At 40.0% G+C, this 24,138-nt stretch overlaps 1 protein-coding gene across 2 annotated transcripts in view; it reads right to left on the bottom strand.

The window, feature by feature from the left end:
- Positions 1-24,138, bottom strand: part of LOC149065507 (uncharacterized) — a 162,972-nt gene that overhangs the window by 125,506 nt on the left and 13,328 nt on the right. The window lies entirely within an intron of this gene.

Below are 24,138 nucleotides of genomic sequence, written 5' to 3'. Positions count from 1 at the left end.
TTAATTTTTGTATTACTGAAACAAAGAAAATATACATACAGATGAATTGTTATATTGTATTGTTGTATTATTGTTATAATATCGATTCTAGACTGGTGTTTATAGAAAATATAAAGATATTGTTATTGGATCTCATGTTATTATTTGTATGATTGATTGCACACAGATTCATTACTTTTTGAAGCAATATATCTATAACTCTATTGGAATAACTTTTTTATATGTTTTAGGCACTTGATATAAATTATTTAATTTAGGTGAACCTCTATTTTGTTTCTTTTCTAACCATTTATTGTTTAAAAATGAATATTTTATTAGCCTATAAATGTAGTTTTGTCTTATAGTTAGCTTATGACATTCTGTTGTATTTTGCTTCCTGCGGTGTTTGTTATTTGCAATCTTATTTTGTTATATCTATTATCTAGTTTTTGTATACTTGTTTGATATGCACCTCCCCAAGCAGTAATTCTGTATGTTACTATTGAGTGTATCCAAGCATAAAATAAATCTTTTAGAAAGTTATTGTCTATTGTGTCACTTGGTCTACATAAAATTGCTGTATATATTCTTAATTTTTTCATTATTTATTCACATTGTAAGCTCCAGGGACATGTCTGAAAGATCACGTGACCTAGGTGGCTTTGCCGTCATTCAAAATGGTTTCCATATTATTAAACATGCAGGGACATGTCTGAACGATCACGTGACCTAGGTGGTGTGAATGACGTCATCATTCAAGATGGCGTCTTCCAATCATGGACTCACCCCCCCCCCCTTCTGAACATGCAGGAACATGTTGAAACGTGATTCACAGAGTCGGTGAAAATATTTACCCGTTGGACAAACTTCTTGTGAGCTCAGAAAATGTGCTCACAAAAAGCAGGTGGGGGGGGGGGGATATATGCGATCGGCTTGACCTTAGAAATATTTGGGTGGCCCTGAAAAGGGCTGTTTTTTTTCGCACTCCACATTTAACATGTAGAGGCTTTGTCATCTCCATCATACGATGAAAAAGACGAATCTGTTATCGTCATGGTGGAGTCCAAGTCGGCGATTCTTCGATAAGCTCGACAGACGAGTCGAAAACAGACAGGTCCACAAGCGGCTGGGTGGACGCGTCACTCAGCCGATCCATAGACAAATCATCCATCAAACCTTTATGATCGATCGGTGAATCTAAAATATCTGGAAGCGGCTGGTCGGATAACGAGGCATTATCCTCCGCAGCAGGTCTAGCGTTACGAATCCAATCCACGATTTTCCGTTGATTGGCCAGAACTTCATCGATTCTCTCGATTAGTGGAGAATCATTCTTCATTCTCTTTGCTGGAGGTTGATCGGTCATCTTGCCAACGATGGATCAGGAACCAGAATTAGAATTTTAAGGTGATGCCTGGCCGATTATATGACAACCATATTTTTATGGGCATCTTTTTATCAGCCACCTCGTTGGGCATTTTGCCTGTTGTGGCGTTGTATTTGTATTTGTAATTGTGTGTGTGCATGTATGACGTTGGAAAAGTTTTTTGACAAAGTCAGAGAAAAGTATTTAAATGGTTCCTGGCTTAACAATTAATTAATTTAAACGATGGTAAAATGCTGCCACTGCCTTACGTGATTAGTATTATTATTCAGACCAGACCAGACTCAAAATTTCACGATGGTGACTGGCCCTTAAAGCGGGCCATTAGCCAACATAAAGGCTGGGGCCCCTTGGAGAGTATTATTATTATTATTAGCTTCGCTGTGAAGAAGCCCGGTCGGGCAACGTTAGATGTTGACCTGGTTGTCTCTGATTGGCTGAGACGCGGATTTGATTCCCCATTGGCTGGAACCTTAAAAATACATATTTCATAAACAAAAATAATGTTAGTGGCAAGGCAATGGAAAAAAGAGACAGGATTAGTACGATTATTTTGGAAGTCAGGAAAAGAAGAGATATTTCTACGATATTAAGAAGAGATATGATTAAAAATACGATTTTTTTTTCACAAAGATTTTAAGTTTTTTTGAAGAGATTTTTTTTTTTGGACAGATAGAAAGATGGGTAAAGGAAAAAGAAAAAAGACTGAGAATTTTCCGATTAAATAATGAATTTCAGAGAAATTCAATTGGAGGCCTAGTCTTTTTTCAGAATGTTTCCTGCTTCAGCGAGAAACCTGTTGAAGACAGCTTGCCTCTCTTTTTTTGTTTTCATTTTTAAAATGTCCTTGAAGCATAATTTCGCGTACTCGAAGACGTAAAAAGTAGAATTCGAGCAGTCAGCTGAGTCATCTGAAGTTGGGCCGGTAAGTTCAGCGCGCCTGATCGCTGATGGTGCCGGTGAGGGTTCGGCATCTTTCGGCGGCTTCTCGACGACCGGGCTGCTTTCGACTATGGGCTTCGGAAAATTTTCATTCAAGTTTTTGCGCAAGTTCGTAGATCGAGCGGGTAAGCGGAAGTCCGTAGAGTTTGGACTTGTTTTCACTGGGCCCTCGGCTCGCGTCTTTTTTCGATGGTGTTTTCTGGCTCGATTTTTCAAAGTCCGCTTGGTTTTTCGGTGGCGATGAAATCCTTTTGCGCGGTGTCGATTTTTCGCGAGATGTGCTGGTATTTTGCCGAATACTTCTGGGGATAAAGTCCGTGCATTTTGTTTTGGACACTGCGCTCTGGGTAGATGAACGGCTAGTTGAACGGTTGCTGTTCAGGTTATCCGGGCAGGTGTTTCCGGAGTTCAGTAAGCACTGCACTTTTTGTAGTTCGCCGGGTGTCATTCGGAATTGCAGTTGACGCAAGACGGCTGATCCACACCACGAACTTTTGAGCACGGCTGACCGATGTGGCGTCCCGTACATTTTATACACCTTTCTTCGAACTTGCAATTTTCCACTCGATGTGTCCAGCGTTGACACTGGGTGCATCTAATGGGATTTGGCCGGTTAGGGTTTCGTCGAAACGGTGCGAAACTTACTGAGATGTATTTCAGCATTTTGAGATCGGTGATTTGTCGGGACGTAAGGTCACTAGGGAGAGTAATTTTCCAGAGCGGAATTTTCTTTTCTCGTGCCGATTTCTTTTTCGATGTTAGTTGGGAGATGCCAATGACGTTGTATCCGAGTTTTTCAAGTTCGGTTTGAATGTCTTTAGACGGCGTTTTCGCGCAGAGACCTTTCAGCACGACGTTGAAGTTGTCTCGATCGCGTTAGAAAAACGTATAATTTCGATTTTTTGTTTGCGAAGAAATTTCACAACTTTGTTGTAATCCGTTTTTTTGCGTAACGTAATCCTGTAGGAATCGTTTTCAAGTTTCAAGGAAAAACTTTTTTCACAAAGTTCGCGAAGCGAGTCCGCGATCGGTCGTTTCCCGAAGCACATACGGCTAGGCTGAACGTGTTTTCCGTCGTTGCCGGCTGGTTGTCACTCATCGTGGGAGGCGTGGTGACTTGTACAGGGACGCTTTTTCATTGGTCCTTCGTCGCCGTTTCTTTCGGAGCAAAGCCGCTTGTAAATGCACCGACTCTTAATGCAGCTTTGTTTCGGAGGGACGCACTTTAATTTAAACGGGATCCAGATCATTTCTATTACCGACTTTGACAAAAAAAACCCTTTCTATTTCACATACACCTACGTCCTTGTCTTTCCCTTCATACGTGGTCCCCGAGGCCACAGTTTGTAAGCCCGCAGATGGCCCCTTTGGGCCAGGCCCAGGAGGAAAAAGTTTCATTCTGATCTGATCTGGGACGCTGCCTGTCGCATGGGATTCTGGGACGATCCGGGTTTGAGAGCCCCAGACACCGAAGGGGACGGACGTGTGCTCCTAAGCTCTGCACACAGTACGAGCAAATTTCTTTCTTTTCAAATTTCAGGGCAAGCAGACTCAATCATGGTGAGACCAAAGCAAGCCCCATGCAAGATGGACGTTGAAGTCATATATACGCCCCAGACTCCGTAGGGGACGGTCACGCAAAATTTTGCTCTTATGCTAAACCCTTAACTTAGCCACGACCCGTACTCAGCCGGGCCTATGCAATAAATAACTCCCTTGTAGTAGTGAAGTAACGTACCTCTCCCAAAATGTCTGATCTAGCTAATACAAACGAAATACCCGTATGCTTCTTCCACGACCTAGTGAACTTGCCCACCAGGAACAGCTTTGGTATAAGGGACACGCCAAATTGGCGACTTTTTTTCCGCGATAAGTTGCCATCGTTGGCGCCCTCTGGTTCGGTGTTGTTCTGCTGGGTTGTCGCTGTTCTGAAAAATTCTGCCAGGTGGCGTTAGTTGTTGTAGCGCGTCTTTTCAAACAGCCGTACAGCCATTTTGTTGTTTGTGCTTGTTCCGAGTGTTTGGATTACATTTTCGTCGCTGGTCAGGTTGTATTGTTCCCTTTTTTTTCCTTTATTTAAACAGTGCCCGTATTTTATTTATACACTGATCGATTTATTATTTAAACAACGGTCCGGGCTTCATTTAAACAATGCCCGGATTTTATTTAAACCCTGATCGATTTATTATTTAAACAACGGTCCGGGCTTTATTTAAACCCAGATCGATTTATTGTTTAAACAACGTTCCGGGCTTCATTTAAACAATGCCCAGGTTTTATTTAAACCCTGATCGATTTATTATTTAAACAACGGCCTGGTTTTATTTAAACCCTGATCGATTTATTATTTAAACAATGCCCGGGTTTTATTTAAACCCTGATTGATTTGTTATTTACAACGGTCCGGGTTTTATTTAAACCCTGATTGATTTATTTTTATCCACAGTTTTATTTTTTAAACAATCCAGAGCTTATTTTTGTTTATACCATTTGTTTTTATTGTTTTGTACTGTTTTCTATGCTGGCGATTTTTTTTTTCTGGCGCACGTAGTGTCTGGCGGCTTTTTCCTCGGACCGTCGGACATATTTGGCGTCGGAAAAAAAGTCGCCAACCTGTCCCTTATACCAAAGCTGTTCCGTAGCGCCCTGACAGACTTCGGGAAAATTCACACATCGCAGGACCGGAAAGACACCAAACGATTGACGAGTCGCATCGAAGGAGCAATAAAGTTTCTTCTCAACTACCCGTACCCCTGCGGCAACAACGAAACGCCACTTCAAGCCGAAACAACGAAAAGAAGCACGAAACTTGTAAACATATTCGCATATCGGACCAAGATGCCATACATCTAGAGTCGGGAGCCGACGGATACCTTATCGCATACATCGAAGAGACTGAATCTCTGATGGAAACCCAGTCAATGGGAAACCAAACTTCTTTACTTTCAGGTAGCCAAGGAATCCAAAAGATGACGTGAAAACCCAGAACAGGAAACAGTCCGTCACATAGATGAGACAGAAACACCGATGGAAACCGCTTCGCTGTTCGTGGTGAATGACAGCTTTTTTATTCCAAGATTTTCCAGATTTTTCCTGGTTTCCTGTTTTTTCATCTTGGCCAGTCCAGGGTACTCATCGTAGAAACATGGGCTTGGGAAGTTGATGAGATATTTTATACCTCCTTCCGTGAGACACTGTAAACGTTTGATCTCTTTGGGCTCCGATGTCTGCGATTTTCCCGAAGTCAATGAAGACCTTTTGAAAGGTAAGGCCCTTGTTACATGCTTTAGACGACGTGTTGTTAGCTTGAAGTAGTCGGCTATAGTCGTCTTCGATACTTTCGAAGAAGTCTTTCATTGACTGGACATGTTCGGCTATGGTGTTCTTCGATTTGAATTCTTCTGTGAGCTTGCACCAATCAATGTTGTCTGGTTTTGACACTATGTCGAGAAAAAAGCACACTGGGACATTTTCAAGATCGTTTGAAGGGGCCATAATTCGAATAACTAGTAGGAAAAACTGCTAGAGGTTGGGAAAAATAAATTGAGTTTCATGGGACCGGCTGGGTACGGCCCGTGAGCTAGGGTCAATTTAGCGTAAGGAGCAATGATAAGTTCAATTTTAAGGAAGAGATGAAAAAATATTGTAGGTAAGTAGTATTTCCTTATATTGTATTTTTGTTTTCTTTTCAAACATGTTAGTTTCTCTGAAAACCACTTTTCCGTTCGAATGTTTATTTTAAATGGATTTTTTTTCCCCTTATATATTTCAAATCGGGTCTGACGTTGAAGTGTTGCCTCAAATTCAGAGAGGAATTTTTGGAAGCAGCAAGAATTGATCCTTTTGCTTACACTACAATAGCAAGTGCATACATGGCATCGTATCGTGCCCATTTCATTCCAGAAGAAACTGTAGCATTGGTTCCACATAGAGGATACATCACAGAAGTCAATCATAGTGTTTCATGGCTCGACTATTTCGCTCTCAAGGAAGATAAAGTTATTTTTCATGCAAGAAATGGACTCGGAGAAAATAAAATATGTAGAATGTTCGTGGATGGATATTGTGAAGAGCTGAATACAATATATGAATTTCATGGTGAGTAACTTGCATCAGAAAAAAAAATCATTTTATAGTTAAGTATATACTATTTCTAACACTTCAATTTTCCAATTCTGTAGGGTGCTTCTTTCATGGACGCAGAATATGCTTTGATCCGTCTGAAAAGAATCCGTTGAATGAACGTTTCATGTGGCAGCTTTATGATCAAACGCAGAAAAAATCTCAAATCCTTCAGTCAGCCGGATACAACGTAATATCATTGTGGAAACATGAGTCTGACCGCTTAAAGAAAACAGACCCAGATTTCAAAACCTTCTTACACGATCATGAATTAGTTGAGAGATTGAATCCTAGTGACTCTTTCTTTTGTCCTGAGTCCTACGGCCGAGTCCATGATTGGAAGACGCCATTCACACCACCTAGGTCACGTGATCGTTCAGACACGTCCGTATGTTCACGATATCTACAGACAAAATGTTCGGAAGCCCGTATTCTATTCCCTGATTGGTTAATTTAGTTGAGAGTGGTCAGGCCTGGCCATTTATCGTTGGCGACAAAATAATAACGTTAGCAAACATCGTAACGTAAATACCACGGGAAAAAAATACTTGAAGCCGAATACAGCAAATATTGAAAAGAAAAGCCCCCCCCCCCCTCCTTTTCATTAGATTTTTTTGTGATATGAATATTAATTTCAAGAAATAATCATTTTTTTCTCATATCACCGCTTTTTCTCTTCCTTCTTTATTGCGTAAAAAGGCAAAAATATGTGCAAACGATGGAACAGATGCGCCACGCTAGGAAAAGACAAACACCTAGCATAATTAAGTTTTTTACGTTTCTGCCTACCGGAAATGATCCTATTCGGTTCACGCGGATTTATTAGTGCAGATTATACAATAAAAAAAAATTCCCTCCCCCAATTTGAGGGGTGGGGTTATTTAATGTCTGCTTTGCCCAAGGCCATGGTCCTCACATCCTGGAGCAGGGCTCCCTAGGCTGGGATCCTTCACGGGCTCCTATATGATGAATTTATAGCGTGAAAAATACTGAGAAGCGTCCCAGGCCATCTCGTCCATATTCCTGGGCCCCAGGGCTGGAGATCTGTCAGCCCCACCCTCGTGGGGGCCATACCCAGGGCTCTTGCAAAAGTTGGTTCCTGAGGTGTATACCCCGAGCAGGGCCACAACTAGATACTTCGTCATCTGGGGCAAGCCGGCATTTTGGCGCACCTTGATGTAGAAGAAACAGTTAAAAGGTGAATTCGGCGCCCCCTTCTGGTTCAGCGCCCGGGGCACCAGACCCACCTGCCCTCCCCTCTAGTTGCGGCCATGGCCCCCACATCCTGGAGCAGGGCCTCTAGGCTGAGATCTTTTACGCCCCCCCCCCCCGGTCAGACTTTCCAAGGGGTCCTTCTATAGTTAATTTATAGCGTGAAAAAGCAAAAAATTATGAGAATTGTCTCGGGTCCCAGAGCTAGAGCCCTGTCAGCCCCGCCCATGTGGGGGCCGTGGTTGCGGCTCTGAGAACCCAGCCGTAGGCATATATATAATATATGAATTGACGTCATCGTGTTCCCCCAGATGTTCAAGTCTATCTCCGTCTATGCTGGTGACTCATGTCCATCCACAATTACGGGTCTGACAGAGCTCAGGATGATTCTTTTAACTTTTTTATATTTTTCACAGAACAAATTTACTGTGGGGGATGGGATGCCAAACATCCCAGCTAAAGGATGAGGGATAACCTATAAATTTTTTGTGTAAATTATCGTAAATGTAATACATCCGGTGATTATGGACCATCATGGCCCCCACAGCCTTAAGCAAAGCCCCTAGGCTGGGATATTTCGTGCGCCCGCAGACCAAGCTTTTCTTGGGCCCTTCAACAGTGAATTTGTAGCATGAAGGGAAATGATTGTACCTTGCGGGGCCATGGCGACCATTATGTATTGCATATCATCGTGACCTTCCCCGCGAACTTACACGGATGAAACTGTGTCATCTTAACACAAACTCACCCGAGCCTGGCGGGATCGTCATCAAATTTTCTTTAGTATACTGTATACATGTAAATTCATAGGCAGACCATAAATGTGCTGCCATCTACAGGTGAAAATTAGTCAAGTATTTTACACTAGAAAAGTATTGTACTGCATTAATATTTTTTATTTTTTTTCAAAAAATTCTTTTGCTTGATGAACTCTCGAAATCTCCCACAAATGCTAAGAAATTTCTCACTTGGCCAAATTTCGGCCAATTTTTCCCACGAGTTACCTGTTAAAGAATGACACGACGTGGAAAGAGAAACTAGCCAAGCAAAGGGGAAGTAGCCAAACAGATAGCGCTCCGGCAACCTTCGCCCAATCAGGGCGCAGAATCTGGACTCTCGAACATTTTGTCTGTAGATATGTTGAACTTGCGACACGTCCCTGCATGTTTATGGACGCCATGTAGCACAATACGTCACGTCATCGTTCAGAGTCGAGGAGGGGGAAATAAATAAAAATGGTGGTAGTGGGGGACAAGAAGAACTAACCCTCAAGAACCAGCAACTCGTTCGTAAGTTGAATAATTAAAAATATTTTGAAAAAGATTAAAAAATAATAGTTGGAGAAAACTACTGCTATTTTTTTTTATATTGATAATTAACTCGAGCTTCCACAACGACGTCTTAGCCCAGTGGTAGGATCGTCGCTCCGAGATCCCAACCTTCGCCGTAAGATAAAAGTTTTTTTCAAAAAAAAAATACATTGTTTCCAAAGAAAACTTTGGAGGAAAAAACAGTGCTGCCATCTAGCGTACAAAATAGGAGTCACCTCCGTCAATTGTCACCATCATCGAACGGGGGAAGCGGGGTCCATTGCGGTCATCATTGAAATGCATCGAACAAGTTGTCTTAGGTCACGTGATCGCTGTAGGAGAGGGACGCCATCTTGAACGACTGCAGTGCCACCTAGGTCACGTGACAGTCGAACAACATGAAGGGGGAGGGACATGAGCGTCATCAAGGACGATGACGTCACGGCCACGCTCCCTCCAAAACTACCTCCGTGTAAGGCGACTGGATAGGGACCCCTATTGTAGTGGCTATACCTCCGTCCAACACGATTTTGGGACACGCCCACTTGTGGTCAAGGCCGTCCATGGTGCTATCCGACCCCACATACTGCTAATCCGGTGCGTCAAAAACGGAAAAAAACTATCGATAGTTATTGGGCACCTGAACTAACATTCTCCCTATTGATAAGTCCCCTACAGAGCCACTTCAGTGATCTCTAAATGTTTCACGGATCCTTCAAGTGCTCAGGAAATGTGTCTGGGCTGCTTAAGTGCTCTGGAACTGTGCCACGCATCACTCAAGTAATCCGTAATTATGCCACGGATCAGTTAAGTAATCTGGGAATGTTATGCTCCCTGCAAAACTACCTCTGTCCAACCCGATTTTGGGACACGTCCACTTGTGGTCAAGGCCGTCCATGGTGCTATCCGACCCCACATACTACTAATTCAGTGCGTCAAAAACGGAAAAAACCTATCGATAGTTATTGGGCATCAAAATTCCATTAATTTCGGAATATTCATTCATTCCAATTTCTGTTAATTTTCAGCGCATTCCCGTATTTTCTTTTTAATTAATGTTATGTCTTCATTAATGTCAACTTTAATGACCAACAATCCAGGCTCTGGGAGCCTCCCAAATAACAAGGTTCCAGTACCCCGAAATTGTTTCTTTTCGGAAACGTTCGCGAGTGGGCGGGACCCGAGTGCGATGACGTCAACACGCCCCACGCGTAGTGAGGGGATGCGCATATTGGAACGCGTTTCAAGTGCACGAGCGTTTTCAAAAGGAAACGATTTCGGGGCCTGCAACCTTGGCATTTAGGAGGCTCCCGGAGCCTGGATATTACATAATGGTCATTAAAGTTTACATTAATGAAGACATAACATTAATTAAAATATAAAGTACGGGAATGCGCTAAAAATACATATTAAAATACCGTATATAAAAACGTGAAATAAAAAATAAAAGAAATAAAAAATCAGCATTGATGAAAATTCGAAATTAATGAATAATTAAACTATTGAAAATTCAGATTTTTCTGATAAATTATTCCTTCAAATAACATAAATAGTGAAAAATGTGCATAAATTAATGAAAACTATTTATAAATGAATTAATCGAAATTGAAAATAGATAAACATTAACGTAAATTTAGTAGGGATAAAAATTTTAATGAAAATTCAGGGTTTATGGAAATTAATGAAAATATAGAATTTAAGAAAATTCAAAATTTAGAATGAATCACAATTAATAAAATTAAAGATTATTATATAATTAACAGAAATTGGAATGAATGAATATTCCGAAATTAATGGAATTTAATTGATGGAATTTTTCCGAAATTAATTTCCGATATTAATCCCACAATGAATGAAAATTTGGAACTTGTGAAAAGTTAAAACAAATGAAAGGACTGATCACAATTAAAAATTAATAAATAATTCCAAAACTGCTGGAAATTCATATTTAATGGAAAACAACTAGATTAATGAAACACCAGAATTAGTTAAATTAATAATTAAATTTCAGATTTAATGGAAAATTATTCCTCTATCGATCGATAAAATATCATAGTTAATGAATATTCGGAATTAAAAAGAGCCAAATTCAGAAATTTAATGGGAAATATTTCGTAAGCTATTAAAAAAATAAAAGTGGATTTTTTTTCTCTAAAAATTAATAAAAATTATGGATGCATAAAAATTAATTAAAATTCAGAAATAATGGCAATTTATAAAATTTGGAAACAATCACAAAATTAGTGAAAATTCGGTGTATCAATGAAAATCCTGAAATTAATGAATTCCGAAATTTAAGAATCCCATACTGAATTCCGAAATTTAAGAATCCCATACTGAATTCCTAAATTTAAGAATCCCATACTGAATTCCTAAATTAATGAATCCCAAAATTAATTCCGAAATTAAAAATAACTCCATAATGAAAGAAAATTTAAAACTAATGAAAAGTCAAAACCTTGGAAAGAACAATAATATTTAATAAAAATTCAGAACGAAATAAAATAATTCAGGAATTAAATAAATAATTGATAATACCGTGGCTATGTACATAACGTTGATATTAAACAACATTTTTCATAAGAGAGTGCGAACTCTATCGAAATGACGGTTTAATTTTTAAAAACCCCTACCGAATACGAAGAATCGTGCGCGCGGGACACGAAAATCTGCGGTTGAACACAGTGCGCGCGTACACGCGCTGAGCGTAGTGTCGCCTCATGTATCAATTCGCGCTGTCTTTCTGATTTCCGTTTGGGGTCAATCAAGTATTACGTCAGCATCGAGGGGGGGGGGAGGTTTAAGATTTGATGACGGGGGGGGGGGTTTGAAGGTTGCTTACGTCATCAACCACCCCTTTTTGAAGATATGAAATATTCTAAGCTGCTGACGAAATTTTGCTGACAGGGGGGGGGGGTTCAGTGTTTTGCTTACATTTGCTGACAAGGGGGGGGCGTCAAAAATGGCTGAAAATCTGCTTACGTAATACTTGAATGGCCCCTTGGACGCAAAACAGAGTACTGCCCTTCTTCGTGTTGCGAATGCTGCACGTGCCTCAATTTGCGCTTTGCCTTAATGTGCCACTGATCGTTCAAGTGTTCTGGAACTGTGTCACGGGTTACTTAAGTGATCTTTGAATGTGAAAGTGATCTTTGAGGCCTACTTCTGTGATCTGAAAATGTGATACGGGCCATTTAAATGCTCTGGAATTGTACCACGGGTCATTTAAGCGATTTGTAAATGTGCCGCTTAGTTCATTTTTATAAAATTAAGTTTGAGGTGACGGGACACATTTGGTCTGCGGGTCAAGGGTTTCCCTTATATGGCTTAAAGGGTGGGTCGTAAAGAATTTCTTAAACAGAAATTTTGAGTTCTTACCCTTCAAATAGCACTGAAATTAACAGAAATTGATTATAACAACATATAAAGGTATTTTCTTTCGAAATTTTATTTTTTGTAAAATATGCTTATCATTTAAAAAATGATAATAATTTTTTTTCGGGGGGGAGGCACACAAGCCCCCTATGCCCCCTCCCGCGTACGGTTCTGGCCAATATGCGTTAGGAGGTGGGGACAGTGCTGACGATTTTTTCTGTCGGGGGGGGGGGTGGTGTCAAAAATGACTAAAAATCTGCTGACGTAATACTTGAACGGCCCCTACGATAATATTACATTCAATAAATCCGTTGAAAATTATTTTTATCAATGTTTTCGATTAAATAACAAATTCAAGAAAACTTTGATTAAAAAAAACGGGGGTATTTTTAAAAAAAAAAGTCGGAACAAAGAAAAACCGTGACTATCCTGGACGTATCGTCACCCTATTCACAGTGAAAAAATCACACCTCCCAACAGCGAGCTCTAGATCCGCCCTGGCTATACAGCATATGGACATGGAGGACAGAATAACTTCTGTCCTCCATGTCCATATGGACCTGGCGTCAGCTACACTGTCGTCTGAATGGTCCAGTTTGAAGGGGAGGGAAAGAAAACAACACAAATGAAGGGAAAATCGGTGAAACGCACGGTAGAGTTGCCAGATTGGCGGTTTTCCCGCCAAATTGGCCTAGTTTGAAAAAGGTTCGGCGGGAAATTTTTGGCTTTGGCGGGTGGCGGTTTTTTGGGCGGTTTTTCCAAAATTGTGTTCATGGCGAATTTCTCCCTATTTTTCTTTGCTTGCGAGCAAAGAAGTTTTTCTTTTTTTCACTTTAGTCCCCACCTCATGTTGTGTTTTCTTCCTGACAAGGGGTGGGGGGGGGGCATCTCACCCAACTATGGAAAGCCAGAACTTTCAACCATAATGCCTTTGCCACCCAATGATTGAAGGGACCGTAAAACAAAAACTTGGGAACTGTCCTAGGCTCTAGATCAGTGGTTTTCAACCTTCATGATACCGCGGCCAATCGGTTATAATATATCCAACACTATAAGGGAGACTTCGGTGACGTCACGAGCTTCGCGCGGAGGCCTTCTGCTATAGAAGGTGTTGCTCCGGCCCGACGGATGGGAAACACAGTATCTAGACCACAGAAGCCTGTGAAAGAAACCGTAGCTTCCACAAGCGTGGAGCTGGCAGTATATCATTTTCTCTAGGTCATATATGGTTACCCCTAATTATAATGAAATAACAGCTGCATGCATAGCAATTTATTACATCTGATTATATTTCCTGTCGAAAAATGAAAGGGAACTTCGGTTATAACGAGGGTCACAACTAAGTGCTTGGTCAGCTGGGGCAAGCACGCATAATGGCGCCCCCCCATAATGTTGAATGAGAGGTTAAAGAGTGAAATTTGCGCCCCTCTAGTCCGGCGCCCGGGCACCATATCTGCCCTGGATCCAGGCCCTGGTCATAACGACAACCATGGGCGGAGATGTGGGGGGGGCATTGCCCCCCCCCCCAGCGTCACAGGTTGAGTCGACTGATCTAATGTATATATGAATTGTCATCATCATCATCTTGCCCCCCCCCCCCAGCGTTCCAAGTCTATCTCCGCCTATGGCTGGCAGGGCTCAAGCCCGGGAACCAGTTCTGTCTTAATGCATAGGCCCACCCGAGCATGGCCCGGGGGCCTCAAGAGAAGAGGGGCCTCAGAAAAACGAGAGGTAGTTGTATTTTTCGGAGATTTTACATGTAGGGAATAAGAAAAATCACTTGGCTCTCGGGCCCATGATGCTCTTAAAACGGCCCTGCCAGGAACCCAGAAGTGTTCTTAAATTTCTTGTTTACTAGACCGTGAAAAATCTGGTCTGGGACCCACACCTAATTTTTAAAATCATTGTACCAAATTTCGTAGGCACCTATGCACAATTTGAGGCAGTGTCGTCTTGCCGCATGGGCCAACCCGGGCACGTCACGGAGGCCTTGAATGAAGAGCGGGGGGGGGGGGGGGGGATAAAAAATGATATATGGTTAAGATTTGAGAGATTAAGCATGTAAATTGGTAAGTTGGCATTTGCAGTCTGGATAGAGGGCTGAGCAGAATCAATTTGTCCGGGAGCCCATGATGCTTTTAAGACGGCCTAGACTTCAGGCCATATCTGGGCCGTTTTTCCAGGAGAGAGAATGTGTAGCTCTGACTTTCGCAAAATTCTAAAAAAAAAAATTTTCACGAAAAAGTGAAAAGTGGGGGGGGGGGGGAAGTTAGTGACTATAACAGGAAAAGAGTTATAAGCCACTTTTGCAGGATAGAATATCGTCAAACTGTAGCTCGCTTGTTGCTTCATAGATGGCATCACAAGTTCAAATATTTTGGGCTACTTTTTGGCTACTTTTGAAGAGGATTTTGGCTGGAAATTTTTTAAGGACCTGGCAACTCTGACGCGCGGCGATCGACGCATTTGACTCCTCCAGAAGCAGTCAGCCAATCACGCACGACGTAAAGCGCTGTTGTGAGCCGTATTGTGCATCTGTAGGAAAACAGTCATACTGCTCTTCTTATTGGTGAGTGGCAGTGATGGTAACTCGTGGGAAAAATTGGCCAAAATTGGTCCACATGGGAAATTTCGTGGCATTTGTGGGAAATTTTGAGAGTTCATCAAACAAAGAATTTTTATTTAAAAGAAAATATAAATGCAAAACACACAAATGCTTTTCTAGTGTAAAATACTTGACTGCATATTTCCACCGATAGATGGCAGGACAATTGGAATGTGTGGGAAAAATTTAGTCAAAAGGGAAATTTTCGAGGGAAATTTTGCTTGACGAGGTTACCATCACTGGTGAGTGGACAGCGTGTCGCGCTAGGCGATTCACGTTGCGCATGGCACAGAAAATCTGGCTTTAAATAAAAAAATTAAAAGACGAAATAGAGGAGGGAATGGTGGCTCTAACGGATGGGATTAGTGGGGCCATTGGGCGTGCCACAACAAGAATTAAAGTTAAAGAGCACCAGTATGGTTTATCGAGAGACTTATTGTTGAGAATTAGGGAGAAGAATAGGGTAAGGAAAAGATGGCAACGGTATCGGCGGGTTGCCGACAAAAGATTGTTGGGAAGAATGGAAAATGAGATAAAGGAGGGCATAAGGGCGTATGTAAATGAAAGATTTGGAAATTTTATGGAGGAGGTTGAGCTGGCGGATGGGTCGCTCTGGAGGGCCCTACGAATCTGCAAACCTAAAGGGGAAATTGCAAGTAGAATTCATAGCGAACATGGTGGTGTGGTTTTTACCCCAGCGGATGTTGCACAGGCATTTGCAGATCAGTTTGAAAAACAATTTTCCGGCTGTGCGGATACGTGCTAAAATTGATCATTTCCGGGAGTCGTGTCCCCCTGCTCCCTCGGGGGCTCATGCTGTTCCACTGACTACTAACTTTGAGATTATCCAGTTTATTAAAAAGCTTAGATCTCGAAAAGCATCAGGAATGGATAAAATATCTAACTCTGCTTTAAAAGCTCTTCCAAGCTCTGTAATTGATTCGATTACTAACTTTTTTAATTATATGATTAAATTAAATTATTTCCCCACTTGCTGAAAAACAGCAGTTATAAGGGCCATCCATAAACCAAATACCGATCCTTTGTTTCCACAAAATTATCGTCCCATCTCCTTATTGAACAATATTTCTAAACTTTTTGAGCGGATTTATAATGCTAGGCTTGTTTCTTTCTGCTATACAAACTCAATCCTTAGGCCGGAGCAGCATGGGTGCCGGAGAGAGCACTCCTGCGTTACGCAGCTCCTCAGGACGACGGAGTTCTTAATGGACGCTGTCAATAACAAGGAAAATGTTTGTGCGTTGGCACTGGATTTTTCCCGGGCATTTGACCGGACTGATCATCCCACATTGCCGAGAATATTCAATACAATTTTTAAAATTATCGATGTGGCGGAAAATCCCGCTAAATTTCCGCACTTCTACATTAAAATCGGCAATTTTAACACTGATTTCTATGGGGGATCATCCTTTGCCTTACCCTCAAAGTGATGCTGATGATGGTGTCTATTCAAAAATCTCTCATTACTGGGAGGATTGAATAAAGTAGCAAACCATTATAAAGGCATAAACTATTATACATATACGTACAGCATTGAAGAAATGTCAAACCATTGTAAAGGCATATACGCGTCTTAAACGCATTGCTAGGGGACCACGGTAACCAAAGTAAACGTTCGGAAAGTGATTGTTGAGGCCCAAAAACCATTGTTGCCCTACGGTTTTTTGCCCATCTGGGGCATTTGCCCTGCTCTGACGAAATTTTAAAGTAGCCTATCGTTCAAGTCGGGTCCCATTTGGTATATATGCAAAATTTGGTGACGATCGATCTAAAATTGTAGATTTGTATAGAGAACATACACACACAGACAGACAGAAAATCAATTTTATATACGGGGTGATTATAAAAAACTATCCCGACACATGGGCCCCTAACTATCATACCATTCACATAAACTGAATGAAATTTTGGCATAAGGTATTTTGAGATATGCGCTCAAGAATGATATGGAAAACAACAGTGTCACTCTAACAGTTACGGTTACAGTGAGAAAATTTCGAAAATATCAAATGGCAACACCAAGTTTTTTGTATTGGAATGCGATCTCCATACTGAAAAACACTAAATAGCGTTGGAATGGCACCTGTAGCACGAAAATCCCCGGAGCTAGGCAAAGAAAAAGTAAAAAGGACTTTGCCGTGCACCAGAGCATTAATGTTCGTTTCATTCGTCACACCGTTTCTTCGGCTGAGATCCCAGCCTGATTAGTCCTCCACAAGGTCATGTGGAAAATGCGTGAAACACAATAAAATGCTTTATTTTATGCTGCTTCTCTGTCCTTATTGGTTGTCCTCACTTTTAGCCTATCTACCACCGGTGATTTTCATGCTACAGTTGCCGTTCGAACGCTATTTAGGGTTTTTCACAATGGAGATCGCATTCCAATACAAAAAACTTGGTGTTGCCATTTGATATTTTCGAAATTTTCTCACTGTAACCGTAACTGTTAGAGTGACACTGTTGTTTTCCATATCATTCTTGAGCGCATACATCAAAATACCTTATGCCAAAATTTCATTCAGTTTCTGTGAATGGTATGATAGTTAGGGGCCCATGTGTCGGGATAGTTTTTTTATAATCACCCTGTATATAGATTTTCACTGTCCCGAATTTGTTTTTCAAAATGTCCCGTATTTTCGACTAAACTCACTTGACTCACTGAAACTCGCTCAATCTTGACTGAAAACGTGGAGGAAGATAATTTTAATTTCTTACAAATCACGGTACGATTAATTATGATTGTAAATATAAACGTTCATGTCGCATATTTGTGACGTGTTTCTTTTTTACATAACAAAAACAAGACATTTTTAAAAAAATATCAATAACATAACATTTATTTCGTGAAATACATTTTTATTTACTGCAATTTATTGTAGTCCTTCTTCGTACATACCCATCAGCATTTCTTTCCCATCAATTTTAACCATAATTAGCAATTTTTCAACATTTGACAATTTTTTGAGAGATAGAATAGCAATAAGCAGGGTGACCATATTTCCCGTATTTCTCGGGACAGTCCCGGTTTTTTTTGCTGTCCCGACTTTTTTGCAGAAATGTCCCGAGTTTTCAAATATTTTCAACGAAGTCAACTTGACTTTTTATTCTTCAAATCAACGATTAAAACTATCTTTCCAGCTTAGAAATTACATCACGATAATGAGACTTGTGGAATAGACATCATAATCATCATCAGCATTGGCGTACTCAAAGGGGGGGGGAGGTTTGGGGTTCTAACCACCCCCCCCATCCCCGAGCCAAGATTAAAGTGTTATTTTACAGGAAAAAAGGTAAAACCCCCTCAGAAGGTAAAAAAATCTCAAACCCCCCTCGAGAAAATTCTGCGTACGCCTATGATCATCAGTATCACTTGGAGGGATAAGCACAGCATGTTTTCCCCATGGAAATCAATGTTAAAATTGCCGAATTTACTGTAGAAATGAGGAAATTTAGTAGGGTTTTCCGCCTCATCAATAATTTTAAAAATTGAACTGAATTCTCGATTTTCGAAAAATTGAGTTCGCTTAGAAATATGAAGCACAGAAAATTAAATATAAAAGAATTAGCCGGACATACTTTTGAGTTAGATATTCATGCAATAACATTGATTTATATCTTCTCAAGCACAAAAATGAGAATTAATGTCTCCATATTTACTGCTTTTTAACTTCAACTTCATCAATCTATATAGTTTAGGATGTTTTGAAATTAATTATGGGCCCATAAATTACACTGAAGAAATTCCGCAGCTTTAATCAAGCATTTTTTGAAGCAAAAGCAGGCAAATCGATAACTTGAGCTTCAAGAAAATTTCCGAAATACCTAGCACCCCTCGAAAAAAAAAACCAATTCATTTCTACGTTTCTTTAATTTTGATTTATGTCTTTCATGAGTTGCGTAGGAAGTCGCCATATTGGTTACCATGTATGTCCCTCTAGAAAAAGGGAAATATCACGTGATCCAAAAAGCCTCATTAAGAGACTACAAACAAGAATATTCATCTCACACATTTGTCATGTTTTTTTTAGTTCACTGCAATTTGAAGTGGAGCTTTATTTCCCGCGATTGGTGACTTTTCTGTGATTTTAGCACGAGTTAACGACTTCGCTTACTTTTGGCATCATTTAGCGATAATTGACATTGTCCCGCATTTCGAATCCCAATTTCACGTATTTTTCTCGAGCAAATATGGTCGGCCTAACAAAAAGCAATTCTTTACTTAGGATCTCTATCTCCCGTATTTCCACCGATAAAATATGGTAAACCTACGTATACCAATTTGTTTTCCGTAACCGACATACCACGGTCACTTTCCCTCGAATAGATGAGTTAACGGGCGCTTTATACATTACATTTTTTGTTCATAAATCCGTAGATAAAAATCTCGATTACTTCAAGACAAAATGATATCGCATAATCCACATTTGCAAGTTCCATTTATCAATGATGAAATATTAACAGTAGAAAGGCGGAACGGGGGTCTTTTTGACCCTGCACGCTGTTTAAGCTTACATATCTCTGCTAAGAATAAACCGAACCACCTGGAATTTCTGGACTTTTCCTGAATTAGTATGTTCTTATTGTATACCAAAGCTTCCTTTCGTTATCTTTTTTAACAATGAAGCTACGAGCGGATATACCTAGAAAGACCGAAGGGGGTCATAGTGACCCTTCCTTATATTCTAGCACATTATGCGGTAAATACTACTATCGTCGTCACAATTGATTTCTAAGTAGGTTATAATCCTTCTGAAAGTCTTTTTTGCATTTGACCTTGCGTGTGACCTTTCTTTTCCCCTCATTCTTATCTGTCGTCAGCAGGTGTCATTTTTGGTTTTTGTCAAGCATTCTTGCCATATTATCCGTTAAATTGTTTATTCTGGGACGTAGAAAATTTGAGTGCATGTGATCTTTTCAAACAGTTCGTTTCTAGAATGATGAGAAAACGTATATTTACTGAAGAAATACTCCAGGAGATGCAAAATTTAGATGAGAGAAACTCTGGAAGCAGTTATGATGAAAGTGCTGAAGAGCATAGATCTACCCTATGTCGAACTGTAGTGAAGAAAGTAGCGGTTCTGATGACGAAGACTTAAATCAATATAAAATTATTTCTCAGGCGCGGTAGCCCAGGTCGATAAGATACTCGTCAAAAGTACCAAAGGATGTTTAGAGGTGTCGCGAGTTCGATACCCGGTTCGTCTTTGTCAGAAAACTTTCCTGACACAGGGGTACAACAGACACGGCGACTTGACCGCAGAAAAAATTGCTACCGCAGGAAGTCCCCCATTGAGGAGTTAGTGCACCAACCTCTCGATGAGCATAGAAACAAGCTTGCCGTTCGGAATCGGCAATAAATTGTAGGTCCCGGTCTAATTAGCTCTCGTGTGCAGAAAATGACCGTGGTGTGACTCATTATAACTCGTTGAAGCCACAGAAACGATCTAAGAAACTGCAGCAGATGGGAGCATATGGGAAATCATAGAACCTTCCTCAACTTTAGGATGTCGAGGATCGCAAAATATATTGAGAGAAAATCAAGGCCCCACATTTTATGCGTTCAAAAAACATAAATGAAAGTGTTCTGGATTCGTGACGCCTTATTTTCTGCGACAAAATGATTCGACATATACAGAAGCTGAAGCCCATCGTCGTCTGAATGAAACTTCTTGGTCAGTTTCTTTGCTTGAACTGGATGCAACGATATCCATTATGTATGCAAGAGGTGCAAAAAACTTCCTACTGAATTCATTGTGGTCGTCGAGATTTGGGGTCCCCTATTTTTTCCCTAAACAATGACAAGACATCGTTTCAAAGAAATTTTGAAATTCATGTGATTCGGTCTGAAATATTAAAAACTGACCAATTTGCTCTTGCATGTCCACTATGGATTTCATTCATAGAATACAGTGTGACTTGCTACAAACCAGGGTTCAATCTAACTGTGGACGAACAACTTCTACCCTGAAAAGCAAGATGCCCATTTACACAGTATATCCCAAGTAAGCCAGATAAATTTGGGATAAAATTCTGGTTTCTTGCCTGCGTTGATTCCAAATATATTCTGAATGGACAGAAAATCGGTTTCGATTACACTGGGGCAGATAACACCAGACCAGCAAATCAACTTATCCATGAACATGTAATTCGATTAGTAGAACTTCATCTAGGAGAACGTCGAAAAAAAACAACAGATGATTATTTTACATCACTGAGATTATGTGCATTTTTGAAATCGACAGGCTTGGTTGGGACCCTTCAAAAAGACCGTCGTGAGGTACCTCCAACTGCAAAAACCGGAACACAGGATCTATACTCGTCGATAGTATTCAAAACTGGAACTGATATCACGCTGACATCTTATCAGAGAAACAAGATTAAAAATGTTCTAGTTCTGAGTTCACTTCATACTGATGCAACTATCAACGAAAACGTGAAAAAGACCCCAGAAACAGTTGCCTACAATAACGAAATTAAATATGGAGTCGACATCGTGGATCAAATGGTGTGATTATACAACAATAAGAATGGAAGTCGTCGCTGGCCAATGCATGTTTTCGAAAAAAATTATGAACCTCAACAGATCCTTTTTCACGAGAGCGAAAGGGAAACGTTTCCGGGAAAAAATGAAAATTGCGTGAAATGTTAATTTTATGTAATATTTTATACCGCCCCTAAAGAGATTTGTTGGAAGAAGATATTTCATACTTTGCCTGGATTGTGTTTAGTCATTCTATAGAATGCCTAGGCAAAGTATAGAATAAAACCGGTATTTCATACTTTGCCTGAAACGACCAGGCATTGTATAGAATGCCTGGATTTCATACTTTGCCGGTAACATATATATGTATACATGAGTTCACATCATCATCATTGTGCCCCCCCCCCCAGACTTCCAAGTCTATCTCCGCCTATGCCAGTTGGGTCCTTCCGAAGGACGGATCCCTTTTTCTATTCACATTTGTCGACTGAGCACGTCTTCTCTGGTCAGGATCCAGCTGAGCATCTCCTATCAGGCTCTCGAACAAATTTCCAGACTCGGAAACCGAGTGCGATGACGTCAACACGCCCCATGCGTACCGAGGGGATGCGCATATTGGAACGCGTTCCCAGTGCACGAGTGTTTTCGAAAGGAAACGATTTCGGGGGCCTGGAAGCTTGGCATTAGTGAGGCTACCGGAGAATTGATATTATTTATATATTGGTCATTAAAGTTGACATTAATGAAGACATAATTAAAATATAAAGTACGGGAATACACTGAAAAATATATATTAAAATACCGTATATAAAAACGTGAACACAAAGAAATAATAAAAAACCACGATTGCAATTCAAAATTTGAGAATAATTAAGAACTATTGAAAATTCTGATGTTTCTGATGAATTATTTCTTAAAAAACAACTAAAGGTACATAAATTAATGAAAACTTTACATAAATTAATCGAAATTGAAAATGGATAAAAATTAACGAAAATTTAGGAGGGATAAAAATTTTAATGAAATTCAAGGTTAATGAAAATATAGAATTTAAGAAATTTCAAAATTTAGAATGAATCACAATTAATAAAACATAATTAACAGAAACTGGAATGAATTTCCGATATTAATCCCATAATGAATGAAAATTTGGAACTTGTGAAAAGTTAAAACAAATGTGAAAGGATTGATCACAATTTAAAATTAATAAATAATTCCAAAACTGCTGGAAATTCATATTTAATGAAAAACAACTAGATTAATGAAACACCAGAACTAGTTAAATTAATAATTAAATTTCAGATTTAATGAAAAATTATTCCTCTATCAATCGATAAAATATAATTAATGAATATTCGGAATTAAAGCCGAATTCAGAAATTTAATGGAAAATATTTCGTAGGCTATTAAAAAAATAAAAGTGGATTTTTTCTCTAAAAATTAATAAAAATTAGGGATGATTAAAAATTAAAGAAAATTCAGAATTAATGACAATTTATAAAATTTGGAAACAATCACAAAGTTAATGAAAATTCGGTGTTTCAATGAAAATCCCGAAATTAATGAATTCCATGATGAATTCTGAAATTAATGAATTCCATGATGAATTCTGAAATTAATGAATTCCATGATGAATTCTGAAATTAATGAATTCCATGATGAATTCTGAAATTAATGAATTCCATGATGAATTCTGAAATTAATGAATCCCATCATGAATTCCGAAATTAAAAATAACTCCATAATGAAAGAAAATTTAAAACTAATGAAAAGTCAAAACCTTGGAAAGAACAATAATATTTAATAAAAATTCAGAACGAAATAAAATAATTCAGGAATTAATTAAAGAAATAATTGATAATACCGTGGTTATGTAAATAACGTTGATATTAAACAACATTTTTCATAAGAGAATGCGAACTCTATCAAAATGACGGTTTAATTTTTAAAAACCCCTACCGAATACGAAAAATCGTGCGCGCGGGGCATGAAAATCTGCGGCTAAAATCTATAGGAGTTGCTTTCGGAATTTTTGAGCTGAATAAACCATCCGATGACCATCCGGCAAGGAAAAAAAATCCGTCAATTTCACCTCCCATTTCTTCAATTGCAGCCAGTGAAAGTCCTTGAGGTAATTTTCTCCAAACCTCAGCTCGAGCGCATTTGTCAGAGCTTGATAGTTGGATCGGTTTTCTGCAGCCAGTGTCTGAAGCACTTCGACAGCTTCTCGTAGTGTGACGGCTAGGTGGAAGCAGGGCCGTCTTAAGAGAATCATGAGCCCCCGGGCCAAGTGATTTTTTTTTGACGCCCTACAGGGCAAATTCTCGAAAAGTTCAACCAAATCTCATTTTTGTAAGGCCCCTTATCTCTTGAGGTGCCCGGGTGGACCCATTCCTTAAGACAGCACTGGGTGGAAGGCCTTGTGAACACAGTCCCATCCGTTCGCAGAGGCGATCATCTCGAACTGGGTCCTGAAGACCGAACACAATGTCCTTCCTTCATACGTCGAGGGCTAGATGTTCTGACTGATATTAGCTGTGGCTGGCAGGACCTGGTGAGCGTCCACGGAAAACGTAGGCTCTTGAATTTTCTTTTCTAGCTCTTGTATCGTCTTCGAGAGCTTCTCGTCGACCGCAATCACTTGTTCCGCGAGAGAGTTCATCTTCTGGGTGAGTCCTTTTCACGGCGTTGACCATTCCATCCACCC

Source organism: Pholcus phalangioides, unplaced genomic scaffold (genome assembly GCF_987345545.1).
Source record: "Pholcus phalangioides strain wild (caught in Gottingen) unplaced genomic scaffold, Ppha-v1.0 ptg000039l_1, whole genome shotgun sequence".
NCBI classification, from domain to species: Eukaryota; Metazoa; Arthropoda; class Arachnida; order Araneae; family Pholcidae; genus Pholcus; species Pholcus phalangioides.
The sequence above is the reverse complement of the archived record's forward strand: the minus strand, read 5'-3'. Positions and strand labels throughout refer to the sequence as shown.